At 48.6% G+C, this 21281-nt stretch overlaps 10 non-coding genes and 3 pseudogenes across 10 annotated transcripts; all 13 read left to right on the top strand.

The window, feature by feature from the left end:
- The first annotated feature begins 4572 nt into the window (after positions 1 to 4572).
- LOC139619820 (U2 spliceosomal RNA) lies at positions 4573 to 4784 on the top strand (annotated as a pseudogene).
- Positions 4785 to 5171: 387 nt separating this feature from the next.
- LOC139619187 (U5 spliceosomal RNA) lies at positions 5172 to 5286 on the top strand. Its single transcript, XR_011690189.1, has one exon. It is a non-coding gene; the product is annotated as a U5 spliceosomal RNA (small nuclear RNA).
- A 164-nt stretch (positions 5287 to 5450) lies between these two features.
- LOC139619522 (U2 spliceosomal RNA) lies at positions 5451 to 5642 on the top strand. The gene has a single exon (XR_011690515.1). It is a non-coding gene; the product is annotated as a U2 spliceosomal RNA (small nuclear RNA).
- A 407-nt stretch (positions 5643 to 6049) lies between these two features.
- Positions 6050 to 6164, top strand: LOC139619186 (U5 spliceosomal RNA). Its single transcript, XR_011690188.1, has one exon. It is a non-coding gene; the product is annotated as a U5 spliceosomal RNA (small nuclear RNA).
- Positions 6165 to 6328: 164 nt separating this feature from the next.
- On the top strand, positions 6329 to 6520 carry LOC139619265 (U2 spliceosomal RNA). Its single transcript, XR_011690268.1, has one exon. It is a non-coding gene; the product is annotated as a U2 spliceosomal RNA (small nuclear RNA).
- Positions 6521 to 6923: 403 nt separating this feature from the next.
- LOC139619185 (U5 spliceosomal RNA) lies at positions 6924 to 7038 on the top strand. Its single transcript, XR_011690187.1, has one exon. It is a non-coding gene; the product is annotated as a U5 spliceosomal RNA (small nuclear RNA).
- Positions 7039 to 12792: 5754 nt separating this feature from the next.
- Positions 12793 to 12967, top strand: LOC139618716 (U2 spliceosomal RNA; annotated as a pseudogene).
- A 391-nt stretch (positions 12968 to 13358) lies between these two features.
- Positions 13359 to 13473, top strand: LOC139619183 (U5 spliceosomal RNA). The gene has a single exon (XR_011690185.1). It is a non-coding gene; the product is annotated as a U5 spliceosomal RNA (small nuclear RNA).
- A 164-nt stretch (positions 13474 to 13637) lies between these two features.
- LOC139619254 (U2 spliceosomal RNA) lies at positions 13638 to 13829 on the top strand. Its single transcript, XR_011690257.1, has one exon. It is a non-coding gene; the product is annotated as a U2 spliceosomal RNA (small nuclear RNA).
- A 399-nt stretch (positions 13830 to 14228) lies between these two features.
- Positions 14229 to 14343, top strand: LOC139619182 (U5 spliceosomal RNA). Its single transcript, XR_011690184.1, has one exon. It is a non-coding gene; the product is annotated as a U5 spliceosomal RNA (small nuclear RNA).
- Positions 14344 to 14507: 164 nt separating this feature from the next.
- On the top strand, positions 14508 to 14699 carry LOC139619521 (U2 spliceosomal RNA). Its single transcript, XR_011690514.1, has one exon. It is a non-coding gene; the product is annotated as a U2 spliceosomal RNA (small nuclear RNA).
- Positions 14700 to 15090: 391 nt separating this feature from the next.
- On the top strand, positions 15091 to 15205 carry LOC139619181 (U5 spliceosomal RNA). Its single transcript, XR_011690183.1, has one exon. It is a non-coding gene; the product is annotated as a U5 spliceosomal RNA (small nuclear RNA).
- Positions 15206 to 20954: 5749 nt separating this feature from the next.
- On the top strand, positions 20955 to 21131 carry LOC139619761 (U2 spliceosomal RNA; annotated as a pseudogene).
- Positions 21132 to 21281: the final 150 nt, after the last annotated feature.

Genomic DNA, 21281 nt, shown 5'->3' with positions numbered 1-21281 from the left:
TTTTGGACTGGCAGACGGCAGTTCCAGGTGTTGCTCAAGCCTGAGCCAGAAGGGCCTGGTGGTCTCAGACATCCACCCGCCTTTTTTAGTCTCGGTGGGGACCGTGGCTATTTGTTCTATTCGAGGCAACCGTCTTTCTGTCGGCAGTGTAGGCAGTCTGGCCACACGGAGGCAGGATGCACTGGGGTCTGCTGCCGTTTCTGTGGTCAGGGGGGACACGAGGCTAAAGACTGCACTGCACTGAAGGCCTGTCATGGATGTGGTGGACTTGATCACCTCTATCGGAGCTGTCCTGGCCGTAGGAGAACCTTTGCAGAAGTAGCTGGGGCCACTGGAGGGCAGGGTAAGGCTCAAGACTTTGGAGGGACTTTCGTGCCAATGGGCAATACGTCAATTGATCCACAGCAAGCGGATCAGCTTCCAGGCCCTTCTGGGAGTAGAGTGGACTCTGTATCCAAGGTGCAGGGACTTGCCAGTGTTGCTGGAGAAGTCAGTGTGGACCAGGTGCCCTCGGGGATTACGGACACGGTCCCCACTGGTGCCGCTCCCACCGAGCCAAAGCAAGGAGCACGAAGAGGTTTGAAGGTGTTGGAGGAGGGTCTCTCGATTGAAAAGGGGGAGTGTGAGCAGGTGGTGAAGAGTAAAAGGTCAAAGAGGGAGAGGGAGGGAGAGGGGAGGGGGCAGGCCGCAGAGGTGGGGGTTGATGTGGGTAGGGCTGATGGAATACAACAGGGGGGGAAACGGTTAGAGGAGGGGCCCGGGGGCGGGATGCAATAGATACAGGTCAGGGGTTGGAGCATGTCTCAGGGGTTTTGGGTGAGGAGCCACCAGCTGGGTTGGAGCTTGATTTTGAGCTTTCTCCCGGTTTGCTCCTATTGTCGTCTCCTTTGAGTGAGGACGCATACGAGGGACCAAAAAGGCCTTCATCCTCACCAAATGCTGTTCCCTTTTCCTGGGCGGACCAGATGGATAGTGAAGGAGATGATCTGTATTCACAGTAGGGGGGGGGACTGTTTTGTTTTCTTTTTGTTTTTGTTTGAGTGTAAGCATCTGTAATTTAAAATGTTCTCCTTTGATGTTCTTTCTCTGAATGTGAGGGGAATGAGGAACACTGTTAAAAGAAGGATCGTTTTCGAATTTGTTAGCTCTTTGCGTGTAGCTTTTTGTTTGTTGCAGGAAGTCCACTTACGGGATATGGGGGATGTTGGGTGTTTTAGAAGGGAATGGACCAGAGGGGACTCAGTCTGGAGCATAGGGGGTGTTCACTCTACAGGAGTTGGGATTTTGTTTGGTTTTAAGGAGATTAAAGTGGAGGGTGTTTTTGTTATTGTCCAGGGGAGAATAATGGGTGCGGACATCTCCTGGGGAACAAACACGCTGAGAATCATTGTGGTCTATGGACCACAATCCTCAGCAGAGCGGAAAGAAATGTTTGGGATGCTGGAGCCGCACCTTGTCACCAACAGGCAGGTCATCATAGGGGGTGATTTTAATGTAGAGTTAGGAAAGGGGGGTGATGCCAGCGACCTGTACATTTCTAATCTTTTGAATAGTTTTGGTTTGGTCGATGGGGCGAGGGTGGTCAGGCCACTCATGGATGGTCCCACTTGGCGTAATTCGCAGGGGATCTTTAAGCGTTTAGATTATGTATTTTTTGTTAAGACCTTGAAGTTGGTTGCAGGAAGGGTGCTCCCGGTTTGCTTTTCGGATCATGATGGTTTGCTGTTTACGGTGAGTTTGGATTTGCCAGTCTTCGGGCCTGGGTTTTGGCGCTTAAATATTAGTGTGCTGGAGGAGGACTTGTTTAGTCAACAGTTTCTTTGGTTTTTTAAGGGTCTTATGGGACTCAAACCGCTGTGCCAGGGGTTGTTAGAGTGGTGGGAGGTGGCTAAGGAGAGGATGAAGATATTTTGTTTAAGTTATTGTCAGAGAAAGGCTGGAATGGCAAAGAGGGAGGTGGTCCATCTCCAGCACCGCCTTGAACTCGAGTATGCTAGGGGTAACTGTAAAGGTGCTGTAGACCATCAAGTTTGCGCATCCTTGAAAGCAAGTCTGAGACATATTTTTGAGGGTAGGGCCCGCGCATACCTGGTGCGGTCACGTCTGCAGTTCATTGAACAGTCAGAGACATGTTCGGCTGCTTTTTTTGGCTCCATACGGGCTGATAGGGCGAAGCAGCTGGTGTCAGGAGTTAGGAATAAACAGGGCAGGGTTGTGGTGGACACCTGCGAGATGGTGTGTGTCGCTACAGATCATTTCCGTGATGTTTTCACGGAGCGAGCGGTAGACATAGGAGGGGGAGGGGTGTTCCTGGATTTGCTGAACCAGCAGGTGCCAGGGAACATAGTGCGGGCTTTGGAGGCCCCACTGACCCTCAAAGAGCTTGAAGGTGCTCTCTGTAGGATGAACAGGCGCAAGGTGCCAGGCATTGATGGGTTGCCGGTAGAGTTCTATGTTAAGTTTTGGGACATACTTGGGCCAGTATTGTTGGAGGTGTTGACTGAGGTGCTCTGTACGGGGAAAATGGGGAGGTCTATGGCGACTGGAGTTATCTCCCTTCTGTTTAAGAAAGGGGATCGCGCTGATATGGATAACTGGCGACCGCTGTCCATGCTGTGCGTAGACTATAAGCTCCTGGCTAAGGTTCTGGCAGACCGGTTAAGCGTGGCCCTGCCACATGTGGTCCATGTGGACCAGACATGTGCAGTGCCAGGGCGCTCAGTAAGATGGAACCTGCAACTCTTACGGGATGCTGTGGCTTGGGCTGAGGATAGGCATCTGCCGCTTATGCTGGTCGGTCTTGATCAAGCAAAGGCCTTTGACAGAGTACATTGGGGTTTTATGTTTAGTGTACTGGAAAGGCTAGGTTTCGGTCAGGTTTTTGTAGGGTGGCTGCGCACATTGTATAGGGGTGCGGGGAGCAGGGTTTTGGTTAATGGGCACCTGGGGGAGGCTTTTAGTTTGTACTCTGGGGTGAGACAGGGTTGCCCGCTCTCACCGCTGCTCTATGTGCTTTACATGGAGCCATTGGCAGCTGCCATTCGGGCTGATCCTGGAGTGAGAGGTTTTTTTGTGCCTGGCAGTGGGGGTCTGCGAGTCAAGCTGTCTCAGTATGCTGATGACACTACATTGCTGCTGGACAGGGATGAGTGCCTTATCCGTTCATTGCAGATTTTTAGTGACTTCAGCCGGGTGGCTGGATCAAGCCTTAATTGTGCAAAGTCCTCGGTTAAGTTCTTTGGGAGGTGGAGAGAAAGGACGGATGTACCAGGGGGTCTGTCTCTCTGCTCTGGGCCTCTGAAGGTCCTAGGGGTAAGTTTTGAGTCGCCTCATGGTGCCACAGTGAACTGGACGAGGCGTCTGGAGGCGGTCCAGAGGAAGATTTCTCTCTGGAAGAGTAGGTGCCTGACGTTTGTAGGGAAGGTACTTGTTCTCAAGGTGGATGTTTTGCCTTCTCTCCTGTACCTGGCTTACATATATCCACTACCAGTCAGTATGAGGAGGCCTCTCATGCGTCACGTATTCGGTTTTATTTGGGGGGGGAGATATGAGTATGTTGCGAGGGCCCGCATGTTGGCAGGGGTTGAGGAAGGGGGGAGAGATGTGCCACATCTGCCACTGAAGTTGGACTGCATTTTCGTTTCTTTTATGTGTAGGGAATTAGCTGGCCCAGTGGTTCACCCCTCTGGCTATTTTTTGCGCCTCTTTTTTGCCTACCAAGCAAGGCAGCTTTTGGTTTGGGACAACTTGGCTCCCCGGGTAGAGCAGCAACCATGGCACTACCGCCATGCAGCCAGGTGGCTGCGGGCGCACCCGGAGGCTTCTGCACCAGCCCTGCAACTTAATCACAGGGCCCTCTACAAAGAGGTTAAGCAAAGGGTCATTGCACCTCCGGTCCCAGGAATATTGCCAAGTGTTTGGAGGGGGATTCAGCCTCATGGGCTTGATAATGGCCTTAAGGACCTGAACTGGTTGTGCCTCCATAAGTGTTTGCCAGTACAAGACATCATGTACCGGCATGGGTTGGCAAGGTCTCCGGTGTGTCCTAGGATTGGGTGCTCGGTAGAGGAGACAATTAGGCATGTAATGTGGGACTGTCCCTTTTCTAGGGTAGTATGGGAAAGGGTGGAGCTGTGGCTACGGAAGGGAGTCTTTGGGTTCCAACTATCATGGGAAATGGTTGAGAGGGGGGTGGGAACAGGACTGGGTTGGGCAAAATTAGCTGTTTGGCTAGTAATTAGCATGGTAAAGAGAGGCTTGTGGGTGGCTAGACAGGACCTAATTAAGAACAACAGATGCAGTAGAGTGGATGGGGTGGTGAGCAGAGTAAAAGCAGACTTGAAGAGGAGAATTGAGAGGGACATCCTGAAGTGGGGAATGCATGCTGCTTTAGAGAGGTGGAAGGGGGGTTTTGGTCTGTGGGATTGAAATAGGGGGGGGGGGGGGGGGTAGGATGTTTAAGGTAAACTTTTGTTTGGCTTGGTTTGTTTTGTTTGAACAAAATGGATGGAGTGGGTCAATTGTGTTTTGGATTTTTGGACCTCATATGTAAACTGTTTTCTTTGTTTTGTGACATTTGTTTTGGAGTGAGGAACTGAAATAAAAAAAAAAAAAAAAAAAAAAAAAAAAATCTGTTCTTATCAGTTTAATATCTGATATGTCCTCTACCCGAGGACAAAGATATTAAACGGATTTTTAGAACTGGGAGCTGAAAAAGGGGCTTGCTCCGTTCACTCCACGCATCGACCCGGCATTGCAGTGCCGCCGGGAACGGTGCACCCTTCTCTGGCCGTGTGGAAAAGCAAGCAAGCAAGCAAGCAATGACGCAAACGTACAGTTTCAAATGCCCCTCTGGCAGTGGCTGGAGGAAGGTGAGTCAACCTGCCCCACAGCTGATATCCCTCACGCGCCCTGGAAGGGCTGCTAGCCTCCAATCAACCCCGCATTTTCCCTGTATTTTGGTCCCCGGGGGCCTGCAAGCGCCTGATAACTTGAGAAATTTGTGGGGATTGCATGTTGAGGCCCAGACACTTTTCTCCACAGCCCGATTGGCTAGAGCCCGTGACAACATGGGGAGGGGGCGGGGATTTGGCAAGCTAAGAGAAGGCTACCGTGAGGGCGGTGACTGGGACCAATGGGGTCCTCGGCCGCTCTTGAGGAGAGGCCTGTACTGACTCTGGTTTCTCTTCATCACGCACAAGTCTTTCGCCTTTTACTAAAGACTTCCGTGGAGAGGAACACCAATGAGTTTAAGCTATTTTTGGCAGGCTCTGCCGTATGGCTGAGCCCTTTGAGTTTGTGAAAAGTCAAACAGCTGTCGAGGTCAGGAATGGGGAGGTGGGCGGAGGTGGTGAAAAGCAGCCATTGCTCCGCTCATGTCAAAAGCAGCCAACCGCGACCAGCGAGATTTGTGCCAAGAGCCTGGCTGGAACGCCAGACACTTTGGGCCCATCGCTTCTCGGCCTTTTGGCTAAGATCAAGTGTAGTATCTGTTCTTATCAGTTTAATATCTGATATGTCCTCTACCCGAGGACAAACATATTAAACGGATTTTTAGAACTGGGAGCTGAAAAAGGGGCTTGCTCCGTTCACTCCACGCATCGACCTGGCATTGCAGTGCCGCCGGGAACGGTGCACCCTTCTCTGGCCGTGTGGAAAAGCAAGCAAGCAAGCAAGCAAGCAAACAAGCAAGCAAACAATGACGCAAACGTACAGTTTCAAATGCCCCTCTGGCAGTGGCTGGAGGAAGGTGAGTCAACCTGCCCCACAGCTGATATCCCTCACGCGCCCTGGAAGGGCTGCTAGCCTCCAATCAACCCCGCATTTTCCCTGTATTTTGGTCCCCGGGGGCCTGCAAGCGCCTGATAACTTGAGAAATTTGTGGGGATTGCATGTTGAGGCCCAGACACTTTTCTCCACAGCCCGATTGGCTAGAGCCCGTGACAACATGGGGAGGGGGCGGGGATTTGGCAAGCTAAGAGAAGGCTACCGTGAGGGCGGTGACTGGGACCAATGGGGTCCTCGGCCGCTCTTGAGGAGAGGCCTGTACTGACTCTGGTTTCTCTTCATCACGCACAAGTCTTTCGCCTTTTACTAAAGACTTCCGTGGAGAGGAACACCAATGAGTTTAAGCTATTTTTGGCAGGCTCTGCCGTATGGCTGAGCCCTTTGAGTTTGTGAAAAGTCAAACAGCTGTCGAGGTCAGGAATGGGGAGGTGGGCGGAGGTGGTGAAAAGCAGCCATTGCTCCGCTCATGTCAAAAGCAGCCAACCGCGACCAGCGAGATTTGTGCCAAGAGCCTGGCTGGAACGCCAGACACTTTGGGCCCATCGCTTCTCGGCCTTTTGGCTAAGATCAAGTGTAGTATCTGTTCTTATCAGTTTAATATCTGATATGTCCTCTACCCGAGGACAAACATATTAAACGGATTTTTAGAACTGGGAGCTGAAAAAGGGGCTTGCCCCGTTCACTCCACGCATCGACCTGGCATTGCAGTGCCGCCGGGAACGGTGCACCCTTCTCTGGCCGTGTGGAAAAGCAAGCAAGCAAGCAAGCAAGCAAGCAAGCAAACAATGACGCAAACGTACAGTTTCAAATGCCCCTCTGGCAGTGGCTGGAGGAAGGTGAGTCAACCTGCCCCACAGCTGATATCCCTCACGCGCCCTGGAAGGGCTGCTAGCCTCCAATCAACCCCGCATTTTCCCTGTATTTTGGTCCCCGGGGGCCTGCAAGCGCCTGATAACTTGAGAAATTTGTGGGGATTGCATGTTGAGGCCCAGACACTTTTCTCCACAGCCCGATTGGCTAGAGCCCGTGACAACATGGGGAGGGGGCGGGGATTTGGCAAGCTAAGAGAAGGCTACCGTGAGGGCGGGGACTGGGACCAATGGGGTCCTCGGCCGCTCTTGAGGAGAGGCCTGTACTGACTCTGGTTTCTCTTCATCACGCACAAGTCTTTCGCCTTTTACTAAAGACTTCCGTGGAGAGGAACACCAATGAGTTTAAGCTATTTTTGGCAGGCTCTGCCGTATGGCTGAGCCCTTTGAGTTTGTGAAAAGTCAAACAGCTGTCGAGGTCAGGAATGGGGAGGTGGGCGGAGGTGGTGAAAAGCAGCTATTGCTCCGCTCATGTCAAAAGCAGCCAACCGCGACCAGCGAGATTTGTGCCAAGAGCCTGGCTGGAACGCCAGACACTTTGGGCCCATCGCTTCTCGGCCTTTTGGCTAAGACTGCGGTCGCCTCCTTTTGATGGTTAAATTCTTGCCTGTTGTGGCTCTGAGTTAAACCAGCTCTTGGGAGGAAATTGTCTACATTCCTTGTTTAAAGTTGTGCAACTTTTCTGTAGTTGCATATCTTAAACAAATAGGAATTCATTGGCCCAGAGAATCTCTTACCTGCGCTCTGCCGGATTCAACACCTTGTCCAGGCCAAAACTTGAAAAGGTAAGTACGTTTTTAGATTTTTTTCCTTTTTATATTTTTAATTGTATTTACTTATTTATTGTTCATTGTTTTTTTGTCCATTGTAAGTTTTTTACTGATTTTAGATCCTTTTAGCTTGTGGTGCCTCCACCATGTCGGCCACCCATGCCAACATGCGGAGGCACCACAGCGTCCGTTTTAAGTTTAAAGAAAAGGATGGAAAGCTCCTGGAGATGTCAAGGCTAGATTTCTCCAGGAAGCTAATCCAACAGGCTTTGAAATTCACAGCAAACGATTTGAATTGTATTTTGACCCTACCATTAAACAAAGGTTTTGATGTAAGCTTCCAGTCTGCGGCTATCTTGAGAGAATTTTGGACAAGATTTGAGTCTGTGAAACCCCAGTTTTCTGCATTTGTTGTTGAAAAACTGACTGATAATGCATTGAAAACAGTCATTGTCAGAATGTTTAATGAGACAGTGAATGCAGAAGACATTTGTATATGGCTGGGGAGATACTGCACTGTTAAAGGCCAGGCTACCAAAGTGAGAGATGAGGACGGCATCTGGAATTGCGCTTGGAGGGTCCCCATTCAACAATGGCAGGACCCCCAGGGCTTCCAAGGCCTGAAACATCTGCCGTCAATGATAGTTCTGGGTGAAAACAGGGGCTACATCCACTACCAAGGTCAGCCCAAGCTCTGCCGCAAGTGCGGTGAGCATGGGCACCTGGTAGAAGCGTGCACAAAAACCTTTTGTGGAAAGTGTAGAGAAATTGGGCACACTTTTGAGGAGTGCACCAATGGCAGGAAGTGCAACCTTTGTGGAGAAACAAATCATCTCTTCAGAGCTTGCCCCAAATCGTTTGCCAACAAACTAAAGGCAGCAAAAGCCAATGAACAAAATGGAGGACAAAAAGAAAAAGAGCAGGTTGAAGAGGCTGGGCAGGAAAATTCAAATCTCCCGCCAGATACTGTGATTGGAGAGGAGGGATCATGTGAGGCGGGAGAGGGGGAGGGGCCTGCAACAGCCCCATCAATGGAGAGTGGAGAGGAGGATGGGGAGATGCAGGAAGTGGGCGGAGCTAGTTCAGAAATGGAAGATTTTCAACCACCTGAAAATAGTGAGGATGCCCCCCTCCCCGATGCCCAGCAAACAAAGAGACTTGCATCGGAATTGTCCTCTGAGTCTCCTGTAGCCTCAGAGAAGAGGGGAAGAGTTGGGACTCTCTCAGACAGTTCATCTGTGGAGGAGCCCAGAGTCTTCCCCTCCAATTCACCAAATGAAGTCTCTTTCCTGACAGTAGCTCTACAATCAACCCCTAAGGACTCCAAGCTAAATGCAGCCTTGCGTCAAAGGCCAACCCCCAGAGTCCGACGGGGGAATGGAGCTCAACTCCCTCCTTCATCACCTGTTGAAGTGAAGGAGGAGCCCCGTTCACAAGAAATAGTCTAACTGCCTTTTTTTTTTTTAAAAAAAAAAAGATATTTTAGCATCTTAAACCTCTATTTAGTGTTTTTAAAATTTCATACCTGTTGTTTTTAATCATACTCATGACACTCACCTTCTCAACCATCAATGTGAGAAGTGTGAAGTCGAGAGTTAGAGCCCAGAGTGTTTTATCCTTTCTTAATTCTACAAAGTCAGATGTGTTTTTAATGCAGGAATGTGGCATACCGTTTTTAAAACACTACCGACAGTGGGAGGAGATGTGGCCACAGACATCGATATGGAGCGGATCAAACCAAAATAAGAACGATGGAGTGGCCATTTTAATAAAAAACCCTCAGGTTCTGGTGAAGGGTAGCACTGTGGTGAGAGACGGTAGGGCACTTTTAGCACACTTGACCTTTATGGGACAGGATTTTAACCTTCTCAATATTTATGGCTTTAACGACAAAAATGACAGGTATGACCTTTTAGAAGACCTGCAGTCCCACATGCTAGGGAGAGTGCCATTAGTTTTAGGAGGTGATTTTAACTGTATTTTAAGTCGAAAAGATAGAAAAAGAACAGGGGAAGATTTTAAAATTGACAAAACATCGGTTTTATTACAGGGCATATGCAGGGATTTTAAACTACAAGACTGTTTTAAAACCATGCATCCCAGAGAGGAGGGCTTCACCTGGTTCAGTGGTGATGGCACCAGAGCCTCTCGCATAGATTTTATTTTCACACGGGACTGCCCGCCGACCGATGCTAGATTGACCCCTGTTTTCTTTTCTGACCACCTGATGCTCTCCTGCACCCTTTCACTCTCTTCAGGTGTGACTTTTGGAAGTGGTCTGTGGAAACTCAACTGCTCCCTGCTTGAAGATCAACATCTAGTTCAGCAGTACAGGGAGCAGTACCGAGAGTGGCAGACCCTTCAAGACATGTACGATACACGAGCACACTGGTGGGAGATGGTGAAGGGAAAGACCCAGACTTTTTTCAGACAGGCAGGCAAAAAAAGAAAGGGCAAGGAGAACAGACGCATGATGGGACTGCAGAAGCGACTACAGCGCTATTTTAACCTCAACCAAAATGGAATGGATTTTAATGAAGAAATTAGAGAAATCAAATCAGAGATGTCGGTTTTAGCTGAAATTAAAAGCAAGGGTGTCATTTTAAGGAGCAGGGAACGGGAAATAGAGGAGGGTGAGAAGTGCACCAGGTATTTTTTTAAGAAAATTGTTAGTAAAGGGGGGACCATTTTAAAACTAAAAAAGGAAAACGGGTGCATAACAGAGAATATCGAAGAAATTAAACAGATTGTGGAAAATTTTTACGTAGAATTGTATAAAGAAAAGCCCATTAGAATAGACACCATGAATGAAGTTTTAAAATCCATCGATAAAAAAGTAAAAGACAGTGTGCTTTTAACCCAAGATTTTACCATTCTAGAGTTAAATAAATGTTTGTCAAGTTTTAAAAAAGGGAAGTCCCCAGGACAGGATGGACTTCCCTTGGAATTTTATTTGACCTTTTGGGACATTTTAGCACCTGATTTGATCGATGTTTTTAAAGACTTTGAGCACCTAGACCGACTTCCTGACAGTTTTAGAGTAGGGATAGTGACTCTACTGCACAAAAACAAAGACAAGACCGACCTGATGAACTGGAGACCTATCGCACTTTTAAACCTTGATTGTAAACTTTTTAGCAAACTTTTAGCCTCACGTATGTCCTTGTTTTTAAAGGGGGTGATTCACCCGGATCAAGGCTGTGCCATCCCAGGGAGGAAGATCACCGACAGCCTGGTACTGATCCGAGACACCATCTGTTACGCGAGAGACAGAAACATCCGGCTAGTAGTCCTAAATTTAGATTTTGAGAAAGCCTTCGATCGGGTCTCGCACCAGTACCTTTTCAAGGTACTGCAAAAAATGGGGTTCCCAGAAAGGTTTCTAGCTTGGGTGGGATTGCTGTATCGGGACATTACCAGCAAATTTGTGATTAACGGGCATTTGACAAAAGCAGTCGATATTAACTGCGGTGTCCGTCAGGGTTGTCCGTTATCTGCCCTCCTATACATAACATGTATAGAACCGCTGGCACAGATCTTGAGAAGGGATCAACGAATCAATGGGTTGGGAGTACCGGGGAGCGGGGGACTGGACACCAAGTGTATTTTATACATGGACGACGTGAACATTTTATGCACCGACCTTTTATCCGTCAACAGGACGCTGGACTTGACTGACTGGTTTGGACAGGCTTCTGGGTCAAAGTTGAACAAAAACAAGACCCAAGCCCAATTTTATGGACCGTGGACAGCGACTGAGATGACAGGACTCCCTTTGACTGTGACCCAGACTGACCAAAAAATACTGGGGATCAAATTTGACAGGGAGGGAGAAGGAACAACAAATTGGCCAGACGTGGTAGGGAAAGTAAAACAAAGACTAGGATATTGGGGACTTAGAGGACTGACTATTGAAGGAAAGGTTTTAATCATCAAAGCGGTGATTTTACCTTTGCTTTTACTCATCAGTTCTGTTTTTATCCCACCTAGGAGAGTGCTTTTAGATCTGGAGCGAGCCATCTTTTATTTCCTGTGGGGCTCCAAGTGGGAGAGACTGAGGAGGGAGGTCATGAAAAGGCCAAAAGAGAAAGGAGGAAAAGGAGTGCCTGACCTGTACTTGTTTTTAGGAAGCCGATACACCGCACTACACCTCAAACAAGCCACAGACCCATCCGGAAACCCCAAAACTACAGCCATGACACGTTTCTGGATGGGATCGTACCTCAGACGATTGAAGATTTTACCTACAGATCTTAAAGTACCCGTGTCTTTTAGCCTGCCACCAGCCTATGCTTTTATCCTGACGTTTTTAAAGCATTTTAAACTGGAGCAGGAGGAGCTGCATATTTTAACCAACCACCGTTCTCTGATCTCTGTTGTGCAGGAGCAGGAGCCAGTGAGTCCAGTGCGCGGGCTCGCATTTGGCGAGCCCTCAACAGTTTGGCGCAACGTGAACCATTCCGCTCTTCCAAACAGACTCCGGGACCTGTCATGGATGGTGGCTCATGAGATTCTCCCAGTCAGGTCCGTCATGCACTCCCGGGGCATGTCAACACGCTCAACCTGCCCCCGACCCGGTTGTGGCGCGCCAGAGTCGGTGAGGCATTTGCTCTGGGAGTGCAGCGCTGCCGTAGACCAGTGGGCAATGGCCGGCTCCTTGCAATTCCCGTACTTGCCAGCAAGGGAGGTCCTTACAGCACAACTGGTGCTGTATGGGGTGAGCCAAAAAACACTGAAGAAAGATGACTTTGCCCAGATGTGGCTCACCCTAGCCGCCATCAAAGACGCCATATGGACCTCCAGAAACTTGCTGGTAAGGAAGCACATGCAGATCCCCCCCGTGGCTGTGATCCGGATGGCTGTAGGCGGCAGGCCTAGGACACAGCCACAAAGAAGCATCGCCTCTGTGCCCATTCGGACGAAGGAGCCGGAGCCACACATGAAAAGGTCAAAGCAGCGGCGGCCTGGCTCTCCGGGTGAGGCAGGTGGGAAGGAGCAACAGGGTGAGGATCTCCTCTGAGCACCACGACAGGATCCCGAGAGACCAAATGTTTGGGGGAGCGGAATGAGTGACCCTGGGTAGGGACTCACTCTGCTCCTGCACAAAATTAGAAAGAAGAGAAGTTTTAAACCAATGCACTCCCTTTTTAAAGATTTGGGACACTCCATGGTTTTCATTTGTGAGATGGATTTTATGTTTGACAACATGTAAAACCCCTTGAAATATTTGTTTTTAATGTTTTAAAAAAAAACAAAACAAACAAACAATGGTTTTACAACTATTTATCATATTGTTGTGATTATAATGTACCCTTTGTATCTCAAGATGTAAACCTTCTTTGAAAAAACTTGAAATGAGTGTCAATAAATCTTTTCGAAAGAAAAAATCTGTTCTTATCAGTTTAATATCTGATATGTCCTCTACCCGAGGACAAACATATTAAACGGATTTTTAGAACTGGGAGCTGAAAAAGGGGCTTACTCCGTTCACTCCACGCATCGACCTGGCATTGCAGTGCCGCCGGGAACGGTGCACCCTTCTCTGGCCGTGTGGAAAAGCAAGCAAGCAAGCAAGCAAGCAATGACGCAAACGTACAGTTTCAAATGCCCCTCTGGCAGTGGCTGGAGGAAGGTGAGTCAACCTGCCCCACAGCTGATATCCCTCACGCGCCCTGGAAGGGCTGCTAGCCTCCAATCAACCCCGCATTTTCCCTGTATTTTGGTCCCCGGGGGCCTGCAAGCGCCTGATAACTTGAGAAATTTGTGGGGATTGCATGTTGAGGCCCAGACACTTTTCTCCACAGCCCGATTGGCTAGAGCCCGTGACAACATGGGGAGGGGGCGGGGATTTGGCAAGCTAAGAGAAGGCTACCGTGAGGGCGGTGACTGGGACCAATGGGGTCCTCGGCCGCTCTTGAGGAGAGGCCTGTACTGACTCTGGTTTCTCTTCATCACGCACAAGTCTTTCGCCTTTTACTAAAGACTTCCGTGGAGAGGAACACCAATGAGTTTAAGCTATTTTTGGCAGGCTCTGCCGTATGGCTGAGCCCTTTGAGTTTGTGAAAAGTCAAACAGCTGTCGAGGTCAGGAATGGGGAGGTGGGCGGAGGTGGTGAAAAGCAGCCATTGCTCCGCTCATGTCAAAAGCAGCCAACCGCGACCAGCGAGATTTGTGCCAAGAGCCTGGCTGGAACGCCAGACACTTTGGGCCCATCGCTTCTCGGCCTTTTGGCTAAGATCAAGTGTAGTATCTGTTCTTATCAGTTTAATATCTGATATGTCCTCTACCCGAGGACAAACATATTAAACGGATTTTTAGAACTGGGAGCTGAAAAAGGGGCTTGCCCCGTTCACTCCACGCATCGACCTGGCATTGCAGTGCCGCCGGGAACGGTGCACCCTTCTCTGGCCGTGTGGAAAAGCAAGCAAGCAAGCAAGCAAGCAAGCAAACAATGACGCAAACGTACAGTTTCAAATGCCCCTCTGGCAGTGGCTGGAGGAAGGTGAGTCAACCTGCCCCACAGCTGATATCCCTCACGCGCCCTGGAAGGGCTGCTAGCCTCCAATCAACCCCGCATTTTCCCTGTATTTTGGTCCCCGGGGGCCTGCAAGCGCCTGATAACTTGAGAAATTTGTGGGGATTGCATGTTGAGGCCCAGACACTTTTCTCCACAGCCCGATTGGCTAGAGCCCGTGACAACATGGGGAGGGGGCGGGGATTTGGCAAGCTAAGAGAAGGCTACCGTGAGGGCGGTGACTGGGACCAATGGGGTCCTCGGCCGCTCTTGAGGAGAGGCCTGTACTGACTCTGGTTTCTCTTCATCACGCACAAGTCTTTCGCCTTTTACTAAAGACTTCCGTGGAGAGGAACACCAATGAGTTTAAGCTATTTTTGGCAGGCTCTGCCGTATGGCTGAGCCCTTTGAGTTTGTGAAAAGTCAAACAGCTGTCGAGGTCAGGAATGGGGAGGTGGGCGGAGGTGGTGAAAAGCAGCCATTGCTCCGCTCATGTCAAAAGCAGCCAACCGCGACCAGCGAGATTTGTGCCAAGAGCCTGGCTGGAACGCCAGACACTTTGGGCCCATCGCTTCTCGGCCTTTTGGCTAAGATCAAGTGTAGTATCTGTTCTTATCAGTTTAATATCTGATATGTCCTCTACCCGAGGACAAACATATTAAACGGATTTTTAGAACTGGGAGCTGAAAAAGGGGCTTGCTCCGTTCACTCCACGCATCGACCTGGCATTGCAGTGCCGCCGGGAACGGTGCACCCTTCTCTGGCCGTGTGGAAAAGCAAGCAAGCAAGCAAGCAAACAATGACGCAAACGTACAGTTTCAAATGCCCCTCTGGCAGTGGCTGGAGGAAGGTGAGTCAACCTGCCCCACAGCTGATATCCCTCACGCGCCCTGGAAGGGCTGCTAGCCTCCAATCAACCCCGCATTTTCCCTGTATTTTGGTCCCCGGGGGCCTGCAAGCGCCTGATAACTTGAGAAATTTGTGGGGATTGCATGTTGAGGCCCAGACACTTTTCTCCACAGCCCGATTGGCTAGAGCCCGTGACAACATGGGGAGGGGGCGGGGATTTGGCAAGCTAAGAGAAGGCTACCGTGAGGGCGGTGACTGGGACCAATGGGGTCCTCGGCCGCTCTTGAGGAGAGGCCTGTACTGACTCTGGTTTCTCTTCATCACGCACAAGTCTTTCGCCTTTTACTAAAGACTTCCGTGGAGAGGAACACCAATGAGTTTAAGCTATTTTTGGCAGGCTCTGCCGTATGGCTGAGCCCTTTGAGTTTGTGAAAAGTCAAACAGCTGTCGAGGTCAGGAATGGGGAGGTGGGCGGAGGTGGTGAAAAGCAGCCATTGCTCCGCTCATGTCAAAAGCAGCCAACCGCGACCAGCGAGATTTGTGCCAAGAGCCTGGCTGGAACGCCAGACACTTTGGGCCCATCGCTTCTCGGCCTTTTGGCTAAGACTGCGGTCGCCTCCTTTTGATGGTTAAATTCTTGCCTGTTGTGGCTCTGAGTTAAACCAGCTCTTGGGAGGAAATTGTCTACATTCCTTGTTTAAAGTTGTGCAACTTTTCTGTAGTTGCATATCTTAAACAAATAGGAATTCATTGGCCCAGAGAATCTCTTACCTGCGCTCTGCCGGATTCAACACCTTGTCCAGGCCAAAACTTGAAAAGGTAAGTACGTTTTTAGATTTTTTTCCTTTTTATATTTTTAATTGTATTTACTTATTTATTGTTCATTGTTTTTTTGTCCATTGTAAGTTTTTTACTGATTTTAGATCCTTTTAGCTTGTGGTGCCTCCACCATGTCGGCCACCCATGCCAACATGCGGAGGCACCACAGCGTCCGTTTTAAGTTTAAAGAAAAGGATGGAAAGCTCCTGGAGATGTCAAGGCTAGATTTCTCCAGGAAGCTAATCCAACAGGCTTTGAAATTCACAGCAAACGATTTGAATTGTATTTTGACCCTACCATTAAATAAAGGTTTTGATGTAAGCTTCCAGTCTGCGGCTATCTTGAGAGAATTTTGGACAAGATTTGAGTCTGTGAAACCCCAGTTTTCTGCATTTGTTGTTGAAAAACTGACTGATAATGCATTGAAAACAGTCATTGTCAGAATGTTTAATGAGACAGTGAATGCAGAAGACATTTGTATATGGCTGGGGAGATACTGCACTGTTAAAGGCCAGGCTACCAAAGTGAGAGATGAGGACGGCATCTGGAATTGCGCTTGGAGGGTCCCCATTCAACAATGGCAGGACCCCCAGGGCTTCCAAGGCCTGAAACATCTGCCGTCAATGATAGTTCTGGGTGAAAACAGGGGCTACATCCACTACCAAGGTCAGCCCAAGCTCTGCCGCAAGTGCGGTGAGCATGGGCACCTGGTAGAAGCGTGCACAAAAACCTTTTGCGGAAAGTGTAGAGAAATTGGGCACACTTTTGAGGAGTGCACCAATGGCAGGAAGTGCAACCTTTGTGGAGAAACAAATCATCTCTTCAGAGCTTGCCCCAAATCGTTTGCCAACAAACTAAAGGCAGCAAAAGCCAATGAACAAAATGGAGGACAAAAAGAAAAAGAGCAGGTTGAAGAGGCTGGGCAGGAAAATTCAAATCTCCCGCCAGATACTGTGATTGGAGAGGAGGGATCATGTGAGGCGGGAGAGGGGGAGGGGCCTGCAACAGCCCCATCAATGGAGAGTGGAGAGGAGGATGGGGAGATGCAGGAAGTGGGCGGAGCTAGTTCAGAAATGGAAGATTTTCAACCACCTGAAAATAGTGAGGATGCCCCCCTCCCCGATGCCCAGCAAACAAAGAGACTTGCATCGGAATTGTCCTCTGAGTCTCCTGTAGCCTCAGAGAAGAGGGGAAGAGTTGGGACTCTCTCAGACAGTTCATCTGTGGAGGAGCCCAGAGTCTTCCCCTCCAATTCACCAAATGAAGTCTCTTTCCTGACAGTAGCTCTACAATCAACCCCTAAGGACTCCAAGCTAAATGCAGCCTTGCGTCAAAGGCCAACCCCCAGAGTCCGACGGGGGAATGGAGCTCAACTCCCTCCTTCATCACCTGTTGAAGTGAAGGAGGAGCCCCGTTCACAAGAAATAGTCTAACTGCCTTTTTTTTAAAAAAAAAAAGATATTTTAGCATCTTAAACCTCTATTTAGTGTTTTTAAAATTTCATACCTGTTGTTTTTAATCATACTCATGACACTCACCTTCTCAACCATCAATGTGAGAAGTGTGAAGTCGAGAGTTAGAGCCCAGAGTGTTTTATCCTTTCTTAATTCTACAAAGTCAGATGTGTTTTTAATGCAGGAATGTGGCATACCGTTTTTAAAACACTACCGACAGTGGGAGGAGATGTGGCCACAGACATCGATATGGAGCGGATCAAACCAAAATAAGAACGATGGAGTGGCCATTTTAATAAAAAACCCTCAGGTTCTGGTGAAGGGTAGCACTGTGGTGAGAGACGGTAGGGCACTTTTAGCACACTTGACCTTTATGGGACAGGATTTTAACCTTCTCAATATTTATGGCTTTAACGACAAAAATGACAGGTATGACCTTTTAGAAGACCTGCAGTCCCACATGCTAGGGAGAGTGCCATTAGTTTTAGGAGGTGATTTTAACTGTATTTTAAGTCGAAAAGATAGAAAAAGAACAGGGGAAGATTTTAAAATTGACAAAACATCGGTTTTATTACAGGGCATATGCAGGGATTTTAAACTACAAGACTGTTTTAAAACCATGCATCCCAGAGAGGAGGGCTTCACCTGGTTCAGTGGTGATGGCACCAGAGCCTCTCGCATAGATTTTATTTTCACACGGGACTGCCCGCCGACCGATGCTAGATTGACCCCTGTTTTCTTTTCTGACCACCTGATGCTCTCCTGCACCCTTTCACTCTCTTCAGGTGTGACTTTTGGAAGTGGTCTGTGGAAACTCAACTGCTCCCTGCTTGAAGATCAACATCTAGTTCAGCAGTACAGGGAGCAGTACCGAGAGTGGCAGACCCTTCAAGACATGTACGATACACGAGCACACTGGTGGGAGATGGTGAAGGGAAAGACCCAGACTTTTTTCAGACAGGCAGGCAAAAAAAGAAAGGGCAAGGAGAACAGACGCATGATGGGACTGCAGAAGCGACTACAGCGCTATTTTAACCTCAACCAAAATGGAATGGATTTTAATGAAGAAATTAGAGAAATCAAATCAGAGATGTCGGTTTTAGCTGAAATTAAAAGCAAGGGTGTCATTTTAAGGAGCAGGGAACGGGAAATAGAGGAGGGTGAGAAGTGCACCAGGTATTTTTTTAAGAAAATTGTTAGTAAAGGGGGGACCATTTTAAAACTAAAAAAGGAAAACGGGTGCATAACAGAGAATATCGAAGAAATTAAACAGATTGTGGAAAATTTTTACGTAGAATTGTATAAAGAAAAGCCCATTAGAATAGACACCATGAATGAAGTTTTAAAATCCATCGATAAAAAAGTAAAAGACAGTGTGCTTTTAACCCAAGATTTTACCATTCTAGAGTTAAATAAATGTTTGTCAAGTTTTAAAAAAGGGAAGTCCCCAGGACAGGATGGACTTCCCTTGGAATTTTATTTGACCTTTTGGGACATTTTAGCACCTGATTTGATCGATGTTTTTAAAGACTTTGAGCACCTAGACCGACTTCCTGACAGTTTTAGAGTAGGGATAGTGACTCTACTGCACAAAAACAAAGACAAGACCGACCTGATGAACTGGAGACCTATCGCACTTTTAAACCTTGATTGTAAACTTTTTAGCAAACTTTTAGCCTCACGTATGTCCTTGTTTTTAAAGGGGGTGATTCACCCGGATCAAGGCTGTGCCATCCCAGGGAGGAAGATCACCGACAGCCTGGTACTGATCCGAGACACCATCTGTTACGCGAGAGACAGAAACATCCGGCTAGTAGTCCTAAATTTAGATTTTGAGAAAGCCTTCGATCGGGTCTCGCACCAGTACCTTTTCAAGGTACTGCAAAAAATGGGGTTCCCAGAAAGGTTTCTAGCTTGGGTGGGATTGCTGTATCGGGACATTACCAGCAAATTTGTGATTAACGGGCATTTGACAAAAGCAGTCGATATTAACTGCGGTGTCCGTCAGGGTTGTCCGTTATCTGCCCTCCTATACATAACATGTATAGAACCGCTGGCACAGATCTTGAGAAGGGATCAACGAATCAATGGGTTGGGAGTACCGGGGAGCGGGGGACTGGACACCAAGTGTATTTTATACATGGACGACGTGAACATTTTATGCACCGACCTTTTATCCGTCAACAGGACGCTGGACTTGACTGACTGGTTTGGACAGGCTTCTGGGTCAAAGTTGAACAAAAACAAGACCCAAGCCCAATTTTATGGACCGTGGACAGCGACTGAGATGACAGGACTCCCTTTGACTGTGACCCAGACTGACCAAAAAATACTGGGGATCAAATTTGACAGGGAGGGAGAAGGAACAACAAATTGGCCAGACGTGGTAGGGAAAGTAAAACAAAGACTAGGATATTGGGGACTTAGAGGACTGACTATTGAAGGAAAGGTTTTAATCATCAAAGCGGTGATTTTACCTTTGCTTTTACTCATCAGTTCTGTTTTTATCCCACCTAGGAGAGTGCTTTTAGATCTGGAGCGAGCCATCTTTTATTTCCTGTGGGGCTCCAAGTGGGAGAGACTGAGGAGGGAGGTCATGAAAAGGCCAAAAGAGAAAGGAGGAAAAGGAGTGCCTGACCTGTACTTGTTTTTAGGAAGCCGATACACCGCACTACACCTCAAACAAGCCACAGACCCATCCGGAAACCCCAAAACTACAGCCATGACACGTTTCTGGATGGGATCGTACCTCAGACGATTGAAGATTTTACCTACAGATCTTAAAGTACCCGTGTCTTTTAGCCTGCCACCAGCCTATGCTTTTATCCCGACGTTTTTAAAGCATTTTAAACTGGAGCAGGAGGAGCTGCATATTTTAACCAACCACCGTTCTCTGATCTCTGTTGTGCAGGAGCAGGAGCCAGTGAGTCCAGTGCGCGGGCTCGCATTTGGCGAGCCCTCAACAGTTTGGCGCAACGTGAACCATTCCGCTCTTCCAAACAGACTCCGGGACCTGTCATGGATGGTGGCTCATGAGATTCTCCCAGTCAGGTCCGTCATGCACTCCCGGGGCATGTCAACACGCTCAACCTGCCCCCGACCCGGTTGTGGCGCGCCAGAGTCGGTGAGGCATTTGCTCTGGGAGTGCAGCGCTGCCGTAGACCAGTGGGCAATGGCCGGCTCCTTGCAATTCCCGTACTTGCCAGCAAGGGAGGTCCTTACAGCACAACTGGTGCTCTATGGGGTGAGCCAAAAAACACTGAAGAAAGATGACTTTGCCCAGATGTGGCTCACCCTAGCCGCCATCAAAGACGCCATATGGACCTCCAGAAACTTGCTGGTAAGGAAGCACATGCAGATCCCCCCCGTGGCTGTGATCCAGATGGCTGTAGGCGGCAGGCCTAGGACACAGCCACAAAGAAGCATCGCCTCTGTACCCATTCGGACGAAGGAGCCGGAGCCACACATGAAAAGGTCAAAGCAGCGGCGGCCTGGCTCTCCGGGTGAGGCAGGTGGGAAGGAGCAACAGGGTGAGGATCTCCTCTGAGCACCACGACAGGATCCCGAGAGACCAAATGTTTGGGGGAGCGGAATGAGTGACCCTGGGTAGGGACTCACTCTGCTCCTGCACAAAATTAGAAAGAAGAGAAGTTTTAAACCAATGCACTCCCTTTTAAAGATTTGGGACACTCCATGGTTTTCATTTGTGAGATGGATTTTATGTTTGACAACATGTAAAACCCCTTGAAATATTTGTTTTTAATGTTTTAAAAAAAAAAAAAACAAACAAACAATGGTTTTACAACTATTTATCATATTGTTGTGATTATAATGTACCCTTTGTATCTCAAGATGTAAACCTTCTTTGAAAAAACTTGAAATGAGTGTCAATAAATCTTTTCGAAAGAAAAAAAATCTGTTCTTATCAGTTTAATATCTGATATGTCCTCTACCCGAGGACAAACATATTAAACGGATTTTTAGAACTGGGAGCTGAAAAAGGGGCTTGCTCCGTTCACTCCACGCATCGACCTGGCATTGCAGTGCCGCCGGGAACGGTGCACCCTTCTCTGGCCGTGTGGAAAAGCAAGCAAGCAAGCAAGCAAGCAAGCAAACAATGACGCAAACGTACAGTTTCAAATGCCCCTCTGGCAGTGGCTGGAGGAAGGTGAGTCAACCTGCCCCACAGCTGATATCCCTCACGCGCCCTGGAAGGGCT

Source organism: Trachinotus anak, unplaced genomic scaffold, assembly GCF_046630095.1.
Source record: "Trachinotus anak isolate AG129_WGS33_773 ecotype Australia unplaced genomic scaffold, CSIRO_AGI_Tana_v1 ptg000003l, whole genome shotgun sequence".
Taxonomy (NCBI): domain Eukaryota; kingdom Metazoa; phylum Chordata; class Actinopteri; order Carangiformes; family Carangidae; genus Trachinotus; species Trachinotus anak.
The sequence above is the reverse complement of the archived record's forward strand: the minus strand, read 5'-3'. Positions and strand labels throughout refer to the sequence as shown.